The sequence below is a fragment of the Pelophylax lessonae genome (genome assembly GCF_965119305.1).
Source record: "Pelophylax lessonae genome assembly, chromosome: 9".
Lineage (NCBI taxonomy): Eukaryota > Metazoa > Chordata > Amphibia > Anura > Ranidae > Pelophylax > Pelophylax lessonae.
Window position 1 is genome coordinate 175,188,894 of NC_138776.1, and position 25,969 is coordinate 175,214,862.

Below are 25,969 nucleotides of genomic sequence, written 5' to 3' on the forward strand. Positions count from 1 at the left end.
TCAAACTGACTATGCACTAATTGGTGAAAGTGAATAGAGCAAAAGCAAAAGACAACTAATGATGTACTTCTGAATAATCAAGACTAGGGTTGAGCGGACACCTAGATGTCCGTGTTCGACGGGTTCGGCCGAACTTTAAAAAAAAGTCCGGGTCCGTGTCCCGGACTTTTACCGAACTTTTCCCGGACACCGAACCCCATTGAAGTCAATGGGGACCCGAACTTTAAGGCACTAAAATGGCTCTAAAACACCAAAGGAAAAGGCTAGAGTGCTGCAAATGGCATCAAAACGTAATTAAGAGCATGGCAAGTGCTCTGCAAACAAATGTGGATAGGGAAATAACTTAAAACAACAAAAAAAAACAGAAAAATAAAACAATGTTCTTCTTCATCTCTGAAGGACGAGGCCCATATGGAGTAGGAGGGAGGTTGAGGTGGTGGTGGATGTGGCGGTGACATAGGCGTGCGCACAGGGTGTGCTGGGTGTGCCTGGGCACACCCTAATCACCTAGGGCACATAGCATTGCCAGTGAGGAGATGGGAAAGATCTCCCTGGGACCTGCTCTGCTCTATTTCTCCTTGCCTACAGGTACATGGCCCCGATACATTACTCTCCCTGCTGGCAAACACATGCATGTGTATTTCAACTTTGGGGTGCACACCTTAATGCAATAGGCTGCGCACACCTATGGGCGGTGTAGGTGGAAGCGGCGGTGGAGGAGGACCAGGGCCGGATTAACAGCATCATGGGCTTGGTGCTGAGGATTTTGAAGGGCCTTAAGGGCCGTGCCTTGCCATGCACCCAGAGGAGGAAGGGTGCAGCCATGCATGCCTAATTCAACATGGGATGCTGTCTCTGAAGCCCATAAACACATCCATGCATCGCCAACTGTCCCTCCTTGTCCGGCCTTCACGCTGTGTGGGGAGGTTCTGAGGGTGCTGCCTGGGGAAGCGAGCATAGAAGCCAGACTTCTGTGTTTACAAGTGACAGAAGAGCGGTAACAGTGAATATGGCCAACCCGGGGCCTATATAAAAGGTAGGGGCCTGGAGCTGCAGCTCCAATAGCCCCTACATTAATCTGGCCCTGAGGAGGAGGACGAGGTAGCCAACACTGCTTCTTTTCAAAAATTTTAAATGAGGGTACACCCCAAAAGAGTGAGAAAGAGCAAAAATGGAACAATGGGTGGGTAAGGTCGGTATCCATTGCTATTCTGCATAAGGTACGGAAAAGTCCCGTGGGATCCATGCCTGGTTCATTTTAATGAACGTGAGCTTGTCCACATTGTCTCTGGACAGGCGGCTGCGCTTGTCTGTTATAACGCCCCCAGCCGTGCTAAATACCCGTTCAGATAATACACTGGCTGCAGGGCACGCCAGCACCTCCAAGGCGTAAAGGGCAAGCTCAGGCCATGTGCCCAATTTGGAGACCCAGAAGTTGAAGGGGGCAGACCCGTCATTCACTACATGTAGGCGTGTGCACACATACTGCTCCACCATGTTGGTAAAATGCTGCCTCCTGCTAAGACGTTCCATCTGAGCTGCTGGTGCTGCTGTTTGTTGTGGCGTGCTGACAAAGCTTTTCCACATTTCGGCCATGCTAACCCTGCCTTCTGAGGTGCTGGCGGTGCCCTGGTTGCGTTGGCGACCTCCTCCTCCTCCTCCTCTGCCTTGTGCTTCCACTGTGGCCCCGCTGTCAGATGGGAATGCCAGCAGCATGGCGTCTACCAGCGTGCGCTTGTACTCGCGCATCTTGCGATCGCGCTCCAGTGAGTGAATTAAGGACGGTACGTTGTCCTTGTAACGGGGATCCAGCAGCGTGGCCACCCAGTAATCAGCACAAGTTAGAATGTGGGCAACTCGGCGGTCGTTGTGGAGACACTGCAGCATGTAATCGCTCATGTGTGCCAGGCTGCCCAGAGGCGACGAAAGGCTGTCCTCTGTGGGAGGTGTATCGTCCGTGTCCTCTGTATCCCCCCAGCCACGCACCAGTGATGGCCATGAGCTGGCCTGGGTGCCACCCTGCTGTGAACATGGTTCCATCTCCTCCTCCAGCTCCTCCTCCTCCTCATCCTCCTCATCCTCCAGAACTGTGCCCCTGCTGGACAATTGCGTCCCTGGCGTTTGCGTGTGCAGGAACCCACCCTCGGAGCCCCTTGCGAATGACTGCCCTGAAAGCCTTGGAAATGTTACCTCTTCATCCTCCTCCTCCTCCTCATCCTGTGCCACATCCTCTTCCATCATCGCCCGAATTGTTTTTTCAAGGAGGCATAGAAGTGGGATAGTTAAGCTGAGAACGGCGTCATTGCCACTGGCCATGTTGGTGGAGTACTCAAAACAGCGCAACAAGGCACACAGGTCTCGCATGGAGGCCCAGTTAAATTAAATAGCGGAATAGAAAATATGATCCAAAAAAAGTGTATGTATATCACACGTACACAACCACACTAGGCCCCAATTACTATTGTTTGTACCCCTAAAAGGCTAGATGAGGAGTAGGGGGAGTATGGAACAGGCAGCACCCTCAAACCTTCAGAAGTATGAGATGAACCCCAACAACTTGGAAAGGTGGATCTCTCTCACACGTACCAACACAGACTATCCCCCAATTTAACTGATCCCCAAAGGTTTTTGATTAAATAGCGGAATAGAAAATATGATCCAAAAAAAGTGTATGTATATCACACGTACACAACCACACTAGGCCCCAATTACTATTGTTTGTACCCCTAAAAGGCTAGATGAGGAGTAGGGGGGGTATGGAACAGGCAGCACCCTCAAACCTTCAGAAGTATGAGATGAACCCCAACAACTTGGAAAGGTGGATCTCTCTCACACGTACCAACACAGACTATCCCCCAATTTAACTGATCCCCAAAGGTTTTTGATTAAATAGCGGAATAGAAAATATGATCCAAAAAAAGTGTATGTATATCACACGTACACAACCACACTGGGCCCCAATTACTATTGTTTGTACCCCTAAAAGGCTAGATGAGGAGTAGGGGGAGTATGGAACAGGCAGCACCCTCAAACCTTCAGAAGTATGAGATGAACCCCAACAACTTGGAAAGGTGGATCTCTCTCACACGTACCAACACAGACTATCCCCCAATTTAACTGATCCCCAAAGGTTTTTGATTAAATAGCGGAATAGAAAATATGATCCAAAAAAAGTGTATGTATATCACACGTACACAACCACACTAGGCCCCAATTACTATTGTTTGTACCCCTAAAAGGCTAGATGAGGAGTAGGGGGAGTATGGAACAGGCAGCACCCTCAAACCTTCAGAAGTATGAGATGAACCCCAACAACTTGGAAAGGTGGATCTCTCTCACACGTACCAACACAGACTATCCCCCAATTTAACTGATCCCCAAAGGTTTTTGATTAAATAGCGGAATAGAAAATATGATCCAAAAAAAGTGTATGTATATCACACGTACACAACCACACTAGGCCCCAATTACTATTGTTTGTACCCCTAAAAGGCTAGGAGTAGGGGGGGTATGGAACAGGCAGCACCCTCAAACCTTCAGAAGTATGAGATGAACCCCAACAACTTGGAAAGGTGGATCTCTCTCACACGTACCAACACAGACTATCCCCCAATTTAACTGATCCCCAAAGGTTTTTGATTAAATAGCGGAATAGAAAATATGATCCAAAAAAAGTGTATGTATATCACACGTACACAACCACACTAGGCCCCAATTACTATTGTTTGTACCCCTAAAAGGCTAGATGAGGAGTAGGGGGAGTATGGAACAGGCAGCACCCTCAAACCTTCAGAAGTATGAGATGAACCCCAACAACTTGGAAAGGTGGATCTCTCTCACACGTACCAACACAGACTATCCCCCAATTTAACTGATCCCCAAAGGTTTTTGATTAAATAGCGGAATAGAAAATATGATCCAAAAAAAGTGTATGTATATCACACGTACACAACCACACTAGGCCCCAATTACTATTGTTTGTACCCCTAAAAGGCTAGATGAGGAGTAGGGGGGGTATGGAACAGGCAGCACCCTCAAATCTTCAGAAGTATGAGATGAACCCCAAAAACTTGGAAAGGTGGATCTCTCTCACACGTACCAACACAGACTATCCCCCAATTTAACTGATCCCCAAAGGTTTTTGATTAAATAGCGGAATAGAAAATATGATCCAAAAAAAGTGTATGTATATCACACGTACACAACCACACTAGGCCCCAATTACTATTGTTTGTACCCCTAAAAGGCTAGGAGTAGGGGGAGTATGGAACAGGCAGCACCCTCAAACCTTCAGAAGTATGAGATGAACCCCAACAACTTGGAAAGGTGGATCTCTCTCACACGTACCAACACAGACTATCCCCCAATTTAACTGATCCCCAAAGGTTTTTGATTAAATAGCGGAATAGAAAATATGATCCAAAAAAAGTGTATGTATATCACACGTACACAACCACACTAGGCCCCAATTACTATTGTTTGTACCCCTAAAAGGCTAGGAGTAGGGGGAGTATGGAACAGGCAGCACCCTCAAACCTTCAGAAGTATGAGATGAACCCCAACAACTTGGAAAGGTGGATCTCTCTCACACGTACCAACACAGACTATCCCCCAATTTAACTGATCCCCAAAGGTTTTTGATTAAATAGCGGAATAGAAAATATGATCCAAAAAAAGTGTATGTATATCACACGTACACAACCACACTAGGCCCCAATTACTATTGTTTGTACCCCTAAAAGGCTAGATGAGGAGTAGGGGGGGTATGGAACAGGCAGCACACTCAAATCTTCAGAAGTATGAGATGAACCCCAAAAACTTGGAAAGGTGGATCTCTCTCACACGTACCAACACAGACTATCCCCCAATTTAACTGATCCCCAAAGGTTTTTGATTAAATAGCGGAATAGAAAATATGATCCAAAAAAAGTGTATGTATATCACACGTACACAACCACACTAGGCCCCAATTACTATTGTTTGTACCCCTAAAAGGCTAGATGAGGAGTAGGGGGGGTATGGAACAGGCAGCACCCTCAAATCTTCAGAAGTATGAGATGAACCCCAAAAACTTGGAAAGGTGGATCTCTCTCACACGTACCAACACAGACTATCCCCCAATTTAACTGATCCCCAAAGGTTTTTGATTAAATAGCGGAATAGAAAATATGATCCAAAAAAAGTGTATGTATATCACACGTACACAACCACACTAGGCCCCAATTACTATTGTTTGTACCCCTAAAAGGCTAGATGAGGAGTAGGGGGGGTATGGAACAGGCAGCACCCTCAAACCTTCAGAAGTATGAGATGAACCCCAACAACTTGGAAAGGTGGATCTCTCTCACACGTACCAACACAGACTATCCCCCAATTTAACTGATCCCCAAAGGTTTTTGATTAAATAGCGGAATAGAAAATATGATCCAAAAAAAGTGTATGTATATCACACGTACACAACCACACTAGGCCCCAATTACTATTGTTTGTACCCCTAAAAGGCTAGATGAGGAGTAGGGGGGGTATGGAACAGGCAGCACCCTCAAACCTTCAGAAGTATGAGATGAACCCCAACAACTTGGAAAGGTGGATCTCTCTCACACGTACCAACACAGACTATCCCCCAATTTAACTGATCCCCAAAGGTTTTTGATTAAATAGCGGAATAGAAAATATGATCCAAAAAAAGTGTATGTATATCACACGTACACAACCACACTAGGCCCCAATTACTATTGTTTGTACCCCTAAAAGGCTAGATGAGGAGTAGGGGGGGTATGGAACAGGCAGCACCCTCAAACCTTCAGAAGTATGAGATGAACCCCAACAACTTGGAAAGGTGGATCTCTCTCACACGTACCAACACAGACTATCCCCCAATTTAACTGATCCCCAAAGGTTTTTGATTAAATAGCGGAATAGAAAATATGATCCAAAAAAAGTGTATGTATATCACACGTACACAACCACACTAGGCCCCAATTACTATTGTTTGTACCCCTAAAAGGCTAGGAGTAGGGGGAGTATGGAACAGGCAGCACCCTCAAACCTTCAGAAGTATGAGATGAACCCCAACAACTTGGAAAGGTGGATCTCTCTCACACGTACCAACACAGACTATCCCCCAATTTAACTGATCCCCAAAGGTTTTTGATTAAATAGCGGAATAGAAAATATGATCCAAAAAAAGTGTATGTATATCACACGTACACAACCACACTAGGCCCCAATTACTATTGTTTGTACCCCTAAAAGGCTAGATGAGGAGTAGGGGGAGTATGGAACAGGCAGCACCCTCAAACCTTCAGAAGTATGAGATGAACCCCAACAACTTGGAAAGGTGGATCTCTCTCACACGTACCAACACAGACTATCCCCCAATTTAACTGATCCCCAAAGGTTTTTGATTAAATAGCGGAATAGAAAATATGATCCAAAAAAAGTGTATGTATATCACACGTACACAACCACACTAGGCCCCAATTACTATTGTTTGTACCCCTAAAAGGCTAGATGAGGAGTAGGGGGGGTATGGAACAGGCAGCACCCTCAAACCTTCAGAAGTATGAGATGAACCCCAACAACTTGGAAAGGTGGATCTCTCTCACACTTACCAACACAGACTATCCCCCAATTTAACTGATCCCCAAAGGTTTTTGATTAAATAGCGGAATAGAAAATATGATCCAAAAAAAGTGTATGTATATCACACGTACACAACCACACTAGGCCCCAATTACTATTGTTTGTACCCCTAAAAGGCTAGGAGTAGGGGGAGTATGGAACAGGCAGCACCCTCAAACCTTCAGAAGTATGAGATGAACCCCAACAACTTGGAAAGGTGGATCTCTCTCACACGTACCAACACAGACTATCCCCCAATTTAACTGATCCCCAAAGGTTTTTGATTAAATAGCGGAATAGAAAATATGATCCAAAAAAAGTGTATGTATATCACACGTACACAACCACACTAGGCCCCAATTACTATTGTTTGTACCCCTAAAAGGCTAGATGAGGAGTAGGGGGAGTATGGAACAGGCAGCACCCTCAAACCTTCAGAAGTATGAGATGAACCCCAACAACTTGGAAAGGTGGATCTCTCTCACACGTACCAACACAGACTATCCCCCAATTTAACTGATCCCCAAAGGTTTTTGATTAAATAGCGGAATAGAAAATATGATCCAAAAAAAGTGTATGTATATCACACGTACACAACCACACTAGGCCCCAATTACTATTGTTTGTACCCCTAAAAGGCTAGATGAGGAGTAGGGGGGGTATGGAACAGGCAGCACCCTCAAACCTTCAGAAGTATGAGATGAACCCCAACAACTTGGAAAGGTGGATCTCTCTCACACGTACCAACACAGACTATCCCCCAATTTAACTGATCCCCAAAGGTTTTTGATTAAATAGCGGAATAGAAAATATGATCCAAAAAAAGTGTATGTATATCACACGTACACAACCACACTAGGCCCCAATTACTATTGTTTGTACCCCTAAAAGGCTAGGAGTAGGGGGAGTATGGAACAGGCAGCACCCTCAAACCTTCAGAAGTATGAGATGAACCCCAACAACTTGGAAAGGTGGATCTCTCTCACACGTACCAACACAGACTATCCCCCAATTTAACTGATCCCCAAAGGTTTTTGATTAAATAGCGGAATAGAAAATATGATCCAAAAAAAGTGTATGTATATCACACGTACACAACCACACTAGGCCCCAATTACTATTGTTTGTACCCCTAAAAGGCTAGATGAGGAGTAGGGGGAGTATGGAACAGGCAGCACCCTCAAATCTTCAGAAGTATGAGATTGTGTTCACTGTACCCCACAAAGATTGAGTTCACTGCACCCCACAATGATTGTGTTCACTGCACCCCACAAAGATTGTGTTCACTGCACCTCACAAAGATTGTGTTCACTGTACCCCCCAAAGATTGTGTTCACTGCACCCCACAAAGATTCTGTCCACTGTACCCCACAAAGATTGTGTTCACTGCACCCTAAAAGGATGTTGTTCACTGCACCCCACAAAGATTGTGTTCACTGCACCCTAAAAGGATGTTGTTCACTGCACCCCAAAAAGATTGTGTTCACTGTACCCCCCCAAAGATTGTGTTCACTGCACCCCACAAAGATTGTGTTCACTGCACCCCAAAAAGATTGTGTTCACTGTACCCCCCAAAGATTGTGTTCACTGCACCCCAAAAAGATTGTGTTCACTGTACCCCCCAAAGATTGTGTTCACTGCACCCCACAAAGATTCTGTTCACTGTACCCCACAAAGATTGTGTTCACTGCACCCCACAAAGATTCTGTTCACTGCACCCCACAAAGGATTTTGTTCACTGCACCCCAAAAAGATTGTGTTCACTGCACCCCAAAAAGGATTTTGATCACTGCACCCCAAAAAGGATGTTGTTCACTGCACCCCAAAAATGATTTTGTTCACTCCACCCCAAAAAGATTGTGTTCACTGCACCCCACAAAGATTGTGTTCACTGCACCCCAAAAAGATTGTGTTCACTGTACCCCCCAAAGATTGTGTTCACTGCACCCCACAAAGATTCTGTTCACTGTACCCCACAAAGATTGTGTTCACTGCACCCCAAAAAGATTGTGTTCACTGCACCCCAAAAAGGATGTTGTTCACTGCACCCCAAAAAGGATGTTGTTCACTCCACCCCAAAAAGATTGTGTTCACTGCACCCCACAAAGATTGTGTTCACTGCACCCCAAAAATGATTTTGTTCACTGCACCCCAAAAAGGATTTTGTTCACTGCACCCCAAAAAGGATGTTGTTCACTCCACCCCAAAAAGATTGTGTTCACTGCACCCCAAAAAGATTGTGTTCACTGCACCCCACAAAGGATTTTGTTCACTGCACCCCAAAAAGATTGTGTTCACTGCACCCCAAAAAGGATGTTGTTCACTGCACCCCAAAAAGGATTTTGTTCACTGCACCCCAAAAAGATTGTGTTCACTGCACCCCACAAAGGATTTTGTTCACTGCACCCCACAAAGATTGTGTTCACTGCACACCAAAAAGGATTGTGTTCACTGCACCCCAAAAAGATTTTGTTCACTGCACCCCAAAAAGATTGTGTTCACTGCAGCCCAAAAAGATTGTGTTCACTGCAGCCCAAAAAGATTGTGTTCACTGCAGCCCAAAAAGATTGTGTTCACTGCAGCTCACACACAGAAAAATGGATGTGGATCACTGACACCTGCCTATCTCCAATCCCACACCACACAGCAATATCGATTGTAGTTTGTAGAACACAGTTTTCCTAAAATTCAGCAGACTCTGTCCCTAACAGGATTGAGAAGAGATCGTAGATCAGGATTGAGTGCAGATTCACCCCACCCCCCACACAGCAATATCGATTGTAGTTTGTAGAAGACACTGACCCTATAATTCAGCAGACTCTATCCCTAAAATGCCTACAACTCGCCCTGCCTAAACACTCCGACCTGTCCCTCAATTCTATCCGGACACAAATGGTTTTTTCCTGCCTATCTTTCCCTAATCAGCAGCCAGCACGTTGATGTGTGCTCTGTCCCTGATATAAGCAGCATAATGACGCCGCTGCGGCTGCCTCGAACTTATAAAGACTTGGTCACATGCTTCAGACGGCCAATCACAGCTACTAAGACATTTGCAGGCATGGCTGGGATGGCTTAAGGCACACCAGTTAAACGATTGTTGATTGGCTGTTGAAAGCCCGCCATGAAAAGAGCGCCAAAGCATGCAAAACCCGGAAATAAAACGACCGAACACGGATTTTTACCTGAACATACAGTAAAGTGTCCGTGTCCGTGTTCGGGTACAAAAAATCCAATTATTCGGTACGAACACGAATAATACAGTCCGTGTTCGCTCAACACTAATCAAGACCCCTATCAGCAAACATGTTTACATTTTGAGTAATATAACACATGTCTTAATATGAGCAACATGCTGCAATATAAAAATGACTAATACCACAATTTTTTTAATTTGCACGCTAACCCCAAATAAAACTATGCATCAGTATATAAAACAATTAAAAAGGAATTAAAAAGAACAAAAAAAAAAAAAACAAAACAAAAGTTTAAATCATAGAATGTCGGTAAATAATTAGCAAAGTGCTAAATAAAGACCAAACAAACTCGTAAATTATAAGCTTGTGGATAGCGTTTCAACACCTTGTAAATCTGTTATAACCAGCCAGTGGTGGAATGTGTTCTAATTCCACCTCCACTCACAGTATATATAAAAAGGTGCCATCATAGATTATTCAAACAACCGAAAAATCTCTTCAGAATATTCCAAGAAGGAAATCAAATTTAGAAACAGATATGTCTGGAATCAAAGGGAAATGCGTTACCCAGAAGATCCAATGCCAAGATCCATGCAACCCTTGTCAAAACGTAGTAGTCTGCAAAGATCCATGCAACCCTTGCCAAAACGTAGTAGTCTGCAAAGATCCATGCCAAGACCGTAAGTTTTGTTTTTATAAATTACATTGTTTTTATACTGTGCAATTATTAACGTAGAAAGGTTGAATGAACTCCCTCCACTGTAAAATTCTTTATTTCTTTTCATTTCCTGCTAAAAATGTTTGGGTAGGCATGTGTGTCAGTTATAACTTATCGTATCAATAACTGTAATTTAATTTTAGCTGGACTGGTTATCTAGGTTTACTTTAATATTAAATACACAGATAAGCTGGCCCAAACAAACTATTTCCATAACTATTTTATGCGGCTGCTGTCAGAGCTCTATAAACTGTATTTAGCATCAGCTGCATTCCTGCAGCGGTACTGGGAACTCTGTTGGCTCAAAAATGCTATTTAAAGTAAGAGTAAACCTGGAGTTCAGTTTTGAGCAAAATAATTTATCTCCAGGAAAAAACAGCCTTAGATTATATTTTGTATGTTCGGTTACATGATTTATAATATCATAACATGTAAAAATAAGCTGGAAGAGGAATTAGATTGCAGAGGTCAGATATGAAGTAAACAACCCTGTCATGGTGGTTCCAGTACCACTGAGAAAAACACGATGAACTCCAGTTGCAGTAGATAATTAAATCCAGGGTAAACATAAATTATGCAGATTCAACTATGGTTGCAATATTTGACTGAGCATTATATGTTATTTGGTTAACTTTATTGGTTGTCTGATATTCTTCTTTAATATATCCTTGTATCTATTTAGCATGTAAGCCTCACCATCATCACCATGGCACCGTCTGTGTTCACCAACAAGGTAAGAGGAGCAATAGATTATTGTTTTAAGTATATAGAATAATGGATAAACAGTGTAGACTTTCAAATATGCCAATCCTCCCATCACTGAGAAAGGGGTTATTCACCAATCACAAACAGTGCACATTTTGAGCCGTTTCTTTCATAGGTGGCTTTTAAACAGGCTTTTTATAGGTGGTTTTTTGAAGGCAGAAATTAAAAGTCATACACATTCTCCACATGTATGTAGCATTGCTGCAACATTTTCCTACCAGTCGCAACACAGTGGGTAAAAATAGTAGAGTTATGTATCACTATACCTCTGGCACATAATTGCAACATGGAATTAAACATGATTGCAAATTGATTAAAAATTAGGGGGTTGGTTCACCCCACCTCATACAGATGCTATTCCACCACCGCCAAATTTGACAGTTGGCCATGAAACACACGAAAGCCTCTCCATTTCATGCTCAGACACCCCTGTGGGATAATCCATGTCGGCCTGAGGTGTCGTTGGTACCTGAATATGACATTTGGATTAATAGGGGGGTCATCTACCTCTCACATGTCCTCTCTGGTGTGGGGTAAAATCATTCCAGGAACTCAGGAATGGGTTTGGACTACCTAACCATATGTGTTTCTGGTACCTTCAACTTCACCATGGGATCAATACCTAAGTTGGGGACTCCATTCCCAGTCTTGATTCCTTACATTTATTGGAGGTAATTAATGTTCAGGACCCCAAGAAACATATTTCCACATTTTATAATTATCTATTGTTTCCTGATGCTACTACACTGCCCTACCAACTGAAAGCGCACTGGAAAGCTGAAGATGAAGAAATGGTAGATGAAGACAGGGATGAGGTCTTAAACAACTGCAGATTAGTCTCTCCCAAGCTCTCTGACCGACTAACTCACCTATACATACTCCACAGGTACTACTTAACACCTATTCAAAATCCATCATGCCCTAGATGTGCTTAGCCCAGGGGCACATTTTACCATTTTTTATGGTACTGTCCCTATATTCAAAGGTACTGGATGCAGGTGGTCAATTTTCCATGATCAGATGGGCTCCCCCCTGACCCTTTGCCCCAAGCAATGTCTGTTAGGCCTCCTGTCTTCGCCCGAGAAAGAAAAACACCTCCCCATTTTCCTAAAGGAGTTACTCTTTATGGCCAGAATGATGATTGCCAGGGTCTGGCATAGAGAAGCCCCCCGGACAATTCAACAATAGATTGGGGCCCTCACAAGATTTGGAACAGGTAGTTGGAAAATTCTTCAACTTGTATAGTGGAGGAGCAGTTCCCACCCTTGTGGTCACTCCTTAGACACCCTGTGCATGATTTTCACCCAGGTCTCTGACAGGGCAGCTTGATTAATTTGCTTCTCTCCTTTTGACTATATGTATATCATTGGATGCAATTGATAGAGTTTGTATATCACTGCTAATAACTATTACATGTTTGTACCTTTTCCTATGGTAGTACGAATACTGTTCATTTAATGTCCTAAACCTGCATGAAGTTGTCACTATAAATAATGCATTGACGGTGTTTGTTGCACTGTCACTTGTAGGTTTCCTCTTTTTACAATATTAAAGAGTTTGTTTTTGTTCAAAACACAAAAATTAGGGGGTTGGTACTCTTTGCCAAGAGGACTCTAATATGCATTGTTTTGCAAACCTCTGTAAATGATATGCATTATGTACTCTTCATCTACAGTCTGTAGATAAAGATCCTCAGCTATCCTTACCATGAAAATGATGTTACTCTATACTGCAGCTGTGAACTAGGAGTGCACATTTCTGCCCTCTACTAATTCTGGGGCTTATCACAGCCACAGGTTTCAGATTAGGTGCTTGTTTGCACACAGTTTGGCTCTCTGAAAAACAGATTGTGGTGGATAGCTAGGAGATGTTTTATTACCTCCTCACTGTCTGTTTTAACCCCTAAAAACCCACTCCAGCTGTGTGCATTGCACATTAATGACACAACCCTATTTGGGTATATCATTTTTCCTAGTGTAAAGGATTGCGACTTCGGCATCTGATCGCCTGCCCTAACAGCCTAAGTGGAATCCATTAGGAGGCAGTAAAAATGCAGCTCAGCCACATGTTTTAACCACCTCCCAAATGCAAATGTAAACAAGGCCTAAATGATCAGGAACCAATTAGTAAGGTTTTTACATCATGTGATCATTATGACAGCCAGTCATGGTGGTCACTGGAAGTTTCAAACTTCTTCATCCTGCAGAAGGTACTGTGCTTCTTTCTCTGGGCACTCAAGATGAAGTGTTAGATAGCATTGCAGTTTGCAGAAAAAAAAACAAAAACAAATATACATTTAAACTGTTTGATTAAAAATTGCAATAATAAATAACTAAATGTTATTTTTTTAAAAAAATGTTTTATCCATTGTTGTCGATTTGTCATCTTATAATGAATTCAGAGCAAAGTATGTATTAAAACAGGTTATGTAATAGGTAGGGTTGAGCGAACACCTAGATGTCCGTGTTCGACGGGTTCGGCCGAACTTTAAAAAAAAGTCCGGGTCCGTGTCCCGGACTTTTACCGAACTTTTCCCGGACACCGAACCCCATTGAAGTCAATGGGGACCCGAACTTTAAGGCACTAAAATGGCTCTAAAACACCAAAGGAAAGGGCTAGAGTGCTGCAAATGACAGCAAAACGTAATTAAGAGCATGGCAAGTGCTCTGCAAACAAATGTGGATAGGGAAATAACTTAAAACAACAAAAAAAAAACAGAAAAATAAAACAATGTTCTTCTTCATCTCTGAAGGACGAGGCCCATATGGAGTAGGAGGGAGGTTGAGGTGGTGGTGGATGTGGCGGTGACATAGGCGTGCGCACAGGGTGTGCTGGGTGTGCCTGGGCACACCCTAATCACCTAGGGCACATAGCATTGCCAGTGAGGAGATGGGAAAGATCTCCCTGGGACCTGCTCTGCTCTATTTCTCCTTGCCTACAGGTACATGGCCCCGATACATTACTCTCCCTGCTGGCAAACACATGCATGTGTATTTCAACTTTGGGGTGCACACCTTAATGCAATAGGCTGCGCACACCTATGGGCGGTGTAGGTGGAAGCGGCGGTGGAGGAGGACCAGGGCCGGATTAACAGCATCATGGGCTTGGTGCTGAGGATTTTGAAGGGCCTTAAGGGCCGTGCCTTGCCATGCACCCAGAGGAGGAAGGGTGCAGCCATGCATGCCTAATTCAACATGGGATGCTGTCTCTGAAGCCCATAAACACATCCATGCATCGCCAACTGTCCCTCCTTGTCCGGCCTTCACGCTGTGTGGGGAGGTTCTGAGGGTGCTGCCTGGGGAAGCGAGCATAGAAGCCAGACTTCTGTGTTTACAAGTGACAGAAGAGCGGTAACAGTGAATATGGCCAACCCGGGGCCTATATAAAAGGTAGGGGCCTGGAGCTGCAGCTCCAATAGCCCCTACATTAATCTGGCCCTGAGGAGGAGGACGAGGTAGCCAACACTGCTTCTTTTCAAAAATTTTAAATGAGGGTACACCCCAAAAGAGTGAGAAAGAGCAAAAATGGAACAATGGGTGGGTAAGGTCGGTATCCATTGCTATTCTGCATAAGGTACGGAAAAGTCCCGTGGGATCCATGCCTGGTTCATTTTAATGAACGTGAGCTTGTCCACATTGTCTCTGGACAGGCGGCTGCGCTTGTCTGTTATAACGCCCCCAGCCATGCTAAATACCCGTTCAGATAATACACTGGCTGCAGGGCACGCCAGCACCTCCAAGGCGTAAAGGGCAAGCTCAAGCCATGTGCCCAATTTGGAGACCCAGAAGTTGAAGGGGGCAGACCCGTCATTCACTACATGTAGGCGTGTGCACACATACTGCTCCACCATGTTGGTAAAATGCTGCCTCCTGCTAAGACGTTCCATCTGAGCTGCTGGTGCTGCTGTTTGTTGTGGCGTGCTGACAAAGCTTTTCCACATTTCGGCCATGCTAACCCTGCCTTCTGAGGTGCTGGCGGTGCCCTGGTTGCGTTGGCGACCTCCTCCTCCTCCTCCTCTGCCTTGTGCTTCCACTGTGGCCCCGCTGTCAGATGGGAATGCCAGCAGCATGGCGTCTACCAGCGTGCGCTTGTACTCGCGCATCTTGCGATCGCGCTCCAGTGAGTGAATTAAGGACGGTACGTTGTCCTTGTAACGGGGATCCAGCAGCGTGGCCACCCAGTAATCAGCACAAGTTAGAATGTGGGCAACTCGGCGGTCGTTGTGGAGACACTGCAGCATGTAATCGCTCATGTGTGCCAGGCTGCCCAGAGGCAACGAAAGGCTGTCCTCTGTGGGAGGTGTATCGTCCGTGTCCTCTGTATCCCCCCAGCCACGCACCAGTGATGGCCATGAGCTGGCCTGGGTGCCACCCTGCTGTGAACATGGTTCCATCTCCTCCTCCAGCTCCTCCTCCTCCTCATCCTCCTCATCCTCCAGAACTGTGCCCCTGCTGGACAATTGCGTCCCTGGCGTTTGCGTGTGCAGGAACCCACCCTCGGAGCCCCTTGCGAATGACTGCCCTGAAAGCCTTGGAAATGTTACCTCTTCATCCTCCTCCTCCTCCTCATCCTGTGCCACATCCTCTTCCATCATCGCCCGAATTGTTTTTTCAAGGAGGCATAGAAGTGGGATAGTTAAGCTGAGAACGGCGTCATTGCCACTGGCCATGTTGGTGGAGTACTCAAAACAGCGCAACAAGGCACACAGGTCTCGCATGGAGGCCCAGTTAAATTAAATAGCGGAATAGAAAATATGATCCAAAAAAAGTGTATGTATATCAGACGTACACAACCACACTGGGCCCCAATTACTATTGTTTGTACCCCTAAAAGGCTAGATGAGGAGTAGGGGGAGTATGGAACAGGCAGCACCCTCAAACCTTCAGAAGTATGAGATGAACCCCAACAACTTGGAAAGGTGGATCTCTCTCACACGTACCGACACAGACTATCCCGCAATTCAATTGATCCTCAAAGGTTTTTATTGAATAGCGGAATAGGAAATATGATCAAAAAAAGTGTATGTATCTCGCACGTACACAACCACACTAGGCCCCAATTACTATTGTTTGTACCCCTAAAAGGCTAGATGAGGAGTAGGGGGGGTATGGAACAGGCAGCACCCTCAAACCTTCAGAAGTATGAGATGAACCCCAACAACTTGGAAAGGTGGATCTCTCTCACACGTACCGACACAGACTATCCCCCAATTTAACTGATCCCCAAAGGTTTTTGATTAAATAGCGGAATAGAAAATATGATCCCAAAAAAGTGTATGTATATCACACGTACACAACCACACTAGGCCCCAATTACTATTGTTTGTACCCCTAAAAGGCTAGGAGTAGGGGGAGTATGGAACAGGCAGCACCCTCAAACCTTCAGAAGTATGAGATGAACCCCAACAACTTGGAAAGGTGGATCTCTCTCACACGTACCAACACAGACTATCCCCCAATTTAACTGATCCCCAAAGGTTTTTGATTAAATAGCGGAATAGAAAATATGATCCCAAAAAAGTGTATGTATATCACACGTACACAACCACACTAGGCCCCAATTACTATTGTTTGTACCCCTAAAAGGCTAGGAGTAGGGGGGAGTATGGAACAGGCAGCACCCTCAAACCTTCAGAAGTATGAGATGAACCCCAACAACTTGGAAAGGTGGATCTCTCTCACACGTACCAACACAGACTATCCCCCAATTTAACTGATCCCCAAAGGTTTTTGATTAAATAGCGGAATAGAAAATATGATCCCAAAAAAGTGTATGTATATCACACGTACACAACCACACTAGGCCCCAATTACTATTGTTTGTACCCCTAAAAGGCTAGGAGTAGGGGGAGTATGGAACAGGCAGCACCCTCAAACCTTCAGAAGTATGAGATGAACCCCAACAACTTGGAAAGGTGGATCTCTCTCACACGTACCAACACAGACTATCCCCCAATTTAACTGATCCCCAAAGGTTTTTGATTAAATAGCGGAATAGAAAATATGATCCCAAAAAAGTGTATGTATATCACACGTACACAACCACACTAGGCCCCAATTACTATTGTTTGTACCCCTAAAAGGCTAGGAGTAGGGGGAGTATGGAACAGGCAGCACCCTCAAACCTTCAGAAGTATGAGATGAACCCCAACAACTTGGAAAGGTGGATCTCTCTCACACGTACCAACACAGACTATCCCCCAATTTAACTGATCCCCAAAGGTTTTTGATTAAATAGCGGAATAGAAAATATGATCCCAAAAAAGTGTATGTATATCACACGTACACAACCACACTAGGCCCCAATTACTATTGTTTGTACCCCTAAAAGGCTAGATGAGGAGTAGGGGGAGTATGGAACAGGCAGCACCCTCAAACCTTCAGAAGTATGAGATTGTGTTCACTGTACCCCACAAAGATTGAGTTCACTGCACCCCACAATGATTGTGTTCACTGCACCCCATAAAGATTGTGTTCACTGCACCTCACAAAGATTGTGTTCACTGTACCCCCCAAAGATTGTGTTCACTGCACCCCACAAAGATTCTGTTCACTGTACCCCACAAAGATTGTGTTCACTGCACCCCAAAAAGATTGTGTTCACTGCACCCCAAAAAGGATGTTGTTCACTGCACCCCAAAAAGGATGTTGTTCACTCCACCCCAAAAAGATTGTGTTCACTGCACCCCACAAAGATTGTGTTCACTGCACCCCAAAAAGATTGTGTTCACTGCACCCCAAAAATGATTTTGTTCACTGCACCCCAAAAAGGATTTTGTTCACTGCACCCCAAAAAGGATTTTGTTCACTGCACCCCAAAAAGGATGTTGTTCACTCCACCCCAAAAAGATTGTGTTCACTGCACCCCAAAAAGATTGTGTTCACTGCACCCCACAAATGATTTTGTTCACTGCACCCCAAAAAGATTGTGTTCACTGCACCCCAAAAAAGGATGTTGTTCACTGCACCCCAAAAAGGATTTTGTTCACTGCACCCCAAAAAGATTGTGTTCACTGCACCCCACAAAGGATTTTGTTCACTGCACCCCACAAAGATTGTGTTCACTGCACACCAAAAAGGATTGTGTTCACTGCACCCCAAAAAGATTTTGTTCACTGCACCCCAAAAAGATTGTGTTCACTGCAGCCCAAAAAGATTGTGTTCACTGCAGCCCAAAAAGATTGTGTTCACTGCAGCCCAAAAAGATTGTGTTCACTGCAGCCCAAAAAGATTGTGTTCACTGCAGCTCACACACAGAAAAATGGATGTGGATCACTGACACCTGCCTATCTCCAATCCCACACCACACAGCAATATCGATTGTAGTTTGTAGAACACAGTTTCCCTAAAATTCAGCAGACTCTGTCCCTAACAGGATTGAGAAGAGATCGTAGATCAGGATTGAGTGCAGATTCACCCCACCCCCCACACAGCAATATCGATTGTAGTTTGTAGAAGACACTGACCCTATAATTCAGCAGACTCTATCCCTAAAATGCCTACAACTCGCCCTGCCTAAACACTCCGACCTGTCCCTCAATTCTATCCGGACACAAATGGTTTTTTCCTGCCTATCTTTCCCTAATCAGCAGCCAGCACGTTGATGTGTGCTCTGTCCCTGAATCTAAGCAGCATAATGACGCCGCTGCGGCTGCCTCGAACTTATAAAGACTTGGTCACATGCTTCAGACGGCCAATCACAGCTACTGAGACATTTGCAGGCATGGCTGGGATGGCTTAAGGCACACCAGTTAAACGATTGTTGATTGGCTGTTGAAAGCCCGCCATGAAAAGAGCGCCAAAGCATGCAAAACCCGGAAATAAAACGACCGAACACGGATTTTTACCCGAACATACAGTAAAGTGTCCGTGTCCGTGTTCGGGTACAAAAAATCCAATTATTCGGTACGAACACGAATAATACAGTCCGTGTTCGCTCAACACTAGTAATAGGTTCTTAGTAAGGTTCTTAGTCAAAATGATTCAGGTAGTTAAAATAGAGTTACGGTCAAGAGAATCAGCACCTACTAATGCTGCTAAACTCATTCTGAGCACTAAGGCTTCAATGGCCTCTGGTCATGAATGGGTTAGGATGTAATATATGACTAATGAAGGTTTTTTTTTTCTTGGCAGATCCATGCAATCCATGCAACCCTTGTGTTGTCCCCTGCTGTCCTGATCCGTGTGATCCTTGCCATGGACATGGACATTTCTGCTGTGATAAATGAAGGCATCATGTGCCTATAATCTGAGCTACTTATTTATTTCTCTGCAAAATAATCCACACTCATCTCATTGTACACTGTTAAATTCTGCATCTTTTTGTCTCTGGTTAAATAACCCTGCTCAATAAAAATCTTAGCAACTGATATGTTTTTGTGTTTCGTCACTTGTTCTATACTTAACAAATTGTTGGTCGTATCAAACATACTAACTTACTATTAGGAGGTTTCAAAATTTTTAGAAAGGAGATATTTTCTAATTTTTTTACAGATTAATGGCAACAGCAATATTGGGGGATATTTACTAAAACTGGTGCACACAGAATCTGGTGCAACTGTGCATAGTATCCATTCAGCTTCTAACTTCAGCTTGTTCAGTTAAGCTTTGACAAGAAAACCTAGAAGTCGATTAGTTACTATGCACAGCTGCACCTGATTCTGTGTGCACCAGTTTTAGTAAAACTCCCCCATGGTGTTTTATACAAAGCATCACCATTTTAAAATGTTTCTTATGGTATCATGGTGAAGTTTGAATATATTTTTAGCGCAGTAAATGGTTTTCATTTGATATACCTTATCATGTCTATGACAAAAAATGACTTGAGCATAAAAAAATAAACAATTTTTCCAAAATGGTTTCCCTCAGAAACTGTTAACTTTGGCATGATGTTTGTGTCTAATTTACTGTACATTTAGTCATCCAAAAGTTAACAAGCCTGGTCATAACCCTGTCTGTGGTCAAAATACGCAATTTAAAAAGAAACGTTGGCTTATGACATTGTCATTATTAATGTATTCAGAGTAATAACTGGCCAATCATAAAGGATTTCGGGGAAAGTGGATTTACACCTGAATACAGTAGAGAGTTCTTTTTTTCAAAAACAGCCTCTGTTCATTACAAGATGTGACCCTACAGAATCTGGATTTCTTACATATTGTACATATTAAGCCAAAAATAAGTCCTACACAAAAAAACCCTTTCGAGCAAGGCCAAATGTATGTTCACTACAGTTGAACCCACAAATGTTAGTTTAAAAGTTTTGAAAACACTCCCAATATGATAAGACTGTAAGTGTCAAAGGGGGAGACATTATTTGGCATGTATCTTCAGATGCTTCCTCCCTAATCATAAAATAATAAGCCTACTTTTCTTCATGGTTTACATTTAGAAAGATGTGTACAGCACTTCCCAACCGTTGCAAATTTCCAATTTCTACCTAAACAGCTTAGCTGCAGATGCTCAGTTTCAAGCAGTGGTCTTCACTGGCAGCTACTGCTGTCAATCAAAAGAGATGAATTGGTATATCAGCTCGTACTGGCCAGTGAGAACATCCATTCCTAAGGGGACAATGCTGGCCCTGCTTGGGAGCCACTCAGGGCAGCATTGTAGCACAGGAAATACCAATCCAGTTTGTAACTCGTAGGAGCCCTAGGCTGAAATAGTAGCAATAAAGACAAGTGGTGCAAACAACTAAGAGTCTGCAGCAAGTTTAAGCCATTATTTCTTGGATTTAAATTTTAAGACACTCTTTAAGGTTTGGATACTCTTTAAGGTCATCTTTGTGTCCTTGGAATGACCTAAAACCACAAAGAAATATATAAATTGCAATTTCATTTTTAAAAACCATAGCAACAGACAGATCTAGTCAGCAGGATAAAACAACATGCACCAATAACATGGTCTTCTGACTCCCACTCCTATTCCTCACTGAGTATATTTTTGCCCAAGTTATTTCTGCACATACATCCACAGGCCTACTGTATACCATCTACAGAGGATTGTGTACAACAGAAGATAGACCTCACATACTTCATGAACCATGGGATTACTACAAAGTTTAAAAATGTATTCATATCAGATATGACATTATATTGCCAGTGGAAAGCCAGAGTGAAGAAAAGGATAAAAAAGTAAAAACATGAAAATTTTAGATGTTACCCTTCAGGTTTCACTTTTTACTATTTATTTCTATGCAAAAACAATTACTATCTCAGTAACTATCCCCCTCCTCAGCTAAATACCTACCGAATTCTGACATTGGGTCCTCTGGTATTCCACCACAATGTTTACATGTGACTGGCTGTCCTCTTAATACTACCTGTGCCATGTCCATGAAAGTCCCATTAACTTATATGCTGTAGAGAGAAATGGAGATCCTGTCATTAAATAGAACATTTTATTTTTAAGCCATAAAATAATAGATTCCTAAAGCAGAACTTAACAGAATCTGAAAACACTATTTAACTCATGTGTAATCCTCAAAGCAAACTCACCTATCCATTCATGTCTCCATGTTTAATTTTGTTGAGAAATCACTTTGAAACACACCTCCTAGCATTTTTAGCAGCAGCCATCTTGAGAAAGGGCAGATGATTCATGTAGCATTTACATGCAGGCAGGAAGGTATGGTTAGTAGAATAAAATCCTCTTCCCCTTATCCATATAAGAGAATGCCCATGAAGACTGTAGACTAGATCAGAAATCAGGAAATAACTGAACACATGTAAAAATAATTAATTTCCTGCCTATCTATTTACTAATGCTAGTAGCATAAGGATTAAAAATTATTAATATTGATAGAGAGAGTTTAGCTCCACTTTATTACTATTTACAGGTTTTTCCTATTTACCGGATTGCCATAGGGGACATGTACCACAGTAAAAAAATGTCTTTAATATCATTCAGCAGGTGTTGGGTTACAAAGTTACATAATGGGTAAGGTTGAATAAAGACACCAGTCCATCTAGTACAAGCTGTGATGTGTGTATGTGTCCATAGTAAATCCCATATCACTGTATGCTGTGATGATTAAGATGCCCATTTAATAGTTTTTTTTAAGCTATCCACGCTCCCTGCTGATACCACTGCTTGTGGAAGGGAATTCCACATCTTTACTGCTATGTAAATTACCCTCAATTCAGTTTAAGGTTAAACTGCTTCTCTTAAAATTTCAAATAATGGCCTTGGGGCTCTTTAACCACTTATCGTAAAGTGACGTAGGGCTACAACTGCAAACTTTGCGGGGTTATACCGGAATGATGCCTCCCCAGTACCGTGGTTTAGAGCCAACGGTCCGCTTTCTGTCGGTTACGACCAATGCGGCTCGGGAGCCGCTCGATCGTTACCCGGGTGAGCGGGAGGGGACGCCCCCCCCCCCCCCCGAGGCCTTCCGTGAATTTGCCCAGGCCTCCCGTCCCACCGGGAGACCCACGCACCCAGCCGGCGCGTCCCCCGGCTGGATGGAGTCCCGATCTAAGCCGGAAGCGGCTTCAATTGGGTCTCCGATGACGTAACCCGGAGGTGGCATCCATGACGTCACTTCTGGGTTACTCTGCTGCAAAAGGCGGCAGATTTAAAAAAGGCTGTATGAAAAAATGCAGTTTTCTGCGTTTTTCATGCATGAAAGTGTAGTGGAGGATCCCTCCATAAAGAGTACCTGTCACTGCATATTGGTGTCACAAGGGATGTTTACATTGCTTGTGACAGCAATAAAAGTGATAATTTTTTTTTTTTAAAAAAACCTGTAATAAAGTTAAAAAAAAAAAAAATAAATAGGAAAAAAATAACAAAATTTCAGCCGCCCCCGTCACCGTTAGCTCGCGCACGAAAGAAAACGTATAGTCGAGCTGCGAATGAAATCGCTGTTCAAACCACACATGTGAGGTATCGCCGCGATCTCCAGAGCGTGGGCAATAATTTAAAAAAAAGAGCTACACTCTAACTCTAAACTGGTAACCGTTAAAAAAATTTAAAGCATTGCCTATTGAGAATTCTATTGACCGTAGTTTGTCGCCATTCCACGGGTGTGCTCAATTTTAAACCGTAACGTGTTGGGTATCTATTTACTCAGCGTGACATCATCTTTCACAATATATAAAAAAAAGGCCTAACTTTACTGTTTTGTATTTTTTAAATGCAGTGAAATGTGATTTTTTGTAAATTTTCCAAACAAATTGCGTTTTAAAGACCGCTGCGCAAATACCGCGTGACAAAAAATATTGCAATGACTGCCATTTGATTCTCCAGAGTCTTTGCTAAAATATATATATATATATATATATATATATATATATAATGTTTGGGGGTTCTAAGTAGTTTTCTAGGAAAAAATACTGATTTTAACTTGTGAACAAAAAGTGTCCGAAATAGGGCTGGGGCTTAAGTGGTTAAACTTACTCCCACAGAAAAGTTTTTTCCTTATGCTAGTGTTACCACCAGTAAGGTATTTGTATGTTGCTATCATATCTCCTCTCAAGCGTCTCTTTTCTATAGAGAATGCTTGCAGTCTTTCCTCATAGCTGAAGTCTGCTGGTCCCTTTTCTAGCTTTGTTGCCCTTCCCTGGACTCTCTCCAGTTCCAGCACCTGCTTGAGTTCTGGTGCCCAGAGCTGGATGGCATACTCAAGATGCGGCCAGACCAGAGTCTTGTAGAGTGGGAGAATTATCATTCTATCTATGGAGTACATCCCCTTTTTAATGCATGCTAACATTCTACTGGCTTTGCTTGCAGCAGCTTGGCATTGCATGCCATTGCTGAGCCTGTCATCAACTAGGACCCCCAAATCTTTTTTTCATCCTAGCTTCCCCAAGGGGTTCTCCCCCTAGTGAGTAACTTGCATTTGTATTTTTAGCACCCAAAATGCATTACTTTACACTTTTCAACAATAACCTTTATTTGCCATGTAGTTGCCCAGCCCACCATTATTTTTTTTTAAATCTTCTTGTAAGGTTTCCGCATCTTGGTATGAAGTTATTGCCCTGCTTAGCTTTGTATCGTCAGCAAACAAGGAGATTGAGCTTTTTATACCTACTTCTATATTATTTATGAATAATTTAAACATAACTGGTCCAACGACAGATTCTTGGGGGACCCCACTTACCACATTAGACTATTCTGAGTATTCATTATTTATTACCACCCTTTGGACACTCCCCTGTAACCAGTTTCTATCCAGGTACATACCCTATTCCGACAGACCTCAACGTAAACGTTTACGGGGAACTGTATCAAGTGTCTTTGCAAAATCCAGATATACCACATCCACATTCCTACATTTATCTAGATGGCAGCTCACAGCCTCGTAGAATGTTAACAGATTGGTCTGGCAAGAATGATCCTTGATTAATACAAGACTCTGGTCTGACTGCATCTTGAGTATGTCGTCCAGCTCTGGGCACCAGAACTCAAGAAGGTGCTGGAACTGGAGAGAGTCCAAAACTAGAAAAGGGACCAGCAGACTTCAGCTATGAGGAAAGACTGCAAGCATTCTCTCTGGAAAAGAGACGCTTGAGAGGAGATATGATAGCAACATACAAATACCTTACTGGTAACACTAGCCTAAGGAAAAAACTTTTCTATGGGAGTAAGTTTAAAGAGCCACAAGGCCATTATTTGAAATTTGAAGAGAAGCAGTTTAACCTTAAACTGAATAGAGGGTAATTTACAGAGGAGTAAAGATGTGGAATTCCCTTCCACAAGCAGTGGTATCAGCAGGGAGCGTGGATAGCTTAAAAAAATGATTAAATGGGCATCTTAACCATCACAGGATACAGTGATATGGGATTTACTAATGATACACACACACACCACAGCTTGTACTAGATGGACTGATGTCTTTATTCAACCTTACCCATTATGTAACTTTGTAACCCAACACCTGCTGAATGATATTAAAAACATTTTTTTACTGTGGTACATGTCCCCTATGGCAATCGGTAAAAAGGAAAAACCTGTAAATAGTAATAAAGTGGAACTAAACTCTCTCTCTATTAATATTAATTATTTTTAATCGTTATGCTGCTAGCATTAGTAAATAGATAGGCAGGAAATTCATTATTTTTTACATGTGTTCAGTTATTTCCTGATTTCTGATCTAGTCTACAGTCTTCATGGGCATTCTCTTATCAGGCATTCTCTTATCTGGAGGAGGGGAAGAGGATTTTATACTACTAACCATACCTTCCTGCCTGCATGTAAATGCTACATGAATCATCTGCCCTTTCTCAAGATGGCTTCTGCTAAAAATGCTAGGGGGGTGTGTTTCAAAGTAATTTCTCAACAAAATTAAACATGGAGACATGAATGGATAGGTGAGTTTGCTTTGAGGATTACACATGCGTTAAATAGTGTTTTCAGATTCTGTTAAGTTCTGCTTTAGGAATCTATTATTTTATGGCTTAAAAATAAAATGTTCTATTTAGTGACAGGATCTCCATTTCTCTATACAACATATAAGTTAATGGGATTTTCATGGACATGCACAGATAGTATTTTTTTTTTTTTTTTTAAAGATAGTATTAAGAGGACAGCCAGTCACATGTAAACATTGTGGTGGAATACCAGAGGACCCAATGTCAGAATTCCGTATTTAGCTGAGGAGGGGGATAGTTACTTAGATAGTAATTGTTTTTGCATAGAAATAAATAGTAAAAGGTGAAACCTGAAGG

General features: G+C 43.0%; 1 long non-coding RNA gene and 1 pseudogene across 2 annotated transcripts in view; both read left to right on the forward strand.

Moving 5' to 3' along the window:
• The window catches only part of LOC309564720, a 626,554-nt gene that overhangs the window by 217,315 nt on the left and 383,270 nt on the right, over positions 1-25,969 (forward strand). The window lies entirely within an intron of this gene.
• Positions 10,237-19,528, forward strand: LOC309564518 (annotated as a pseudogene). Its single transcript has 3 exons — positions 10,237-10,498; positions 11,219-11,269; positions 19,434-19,528. The product of its transcript is annotated as an uncharacterized misc_RNA (transcript).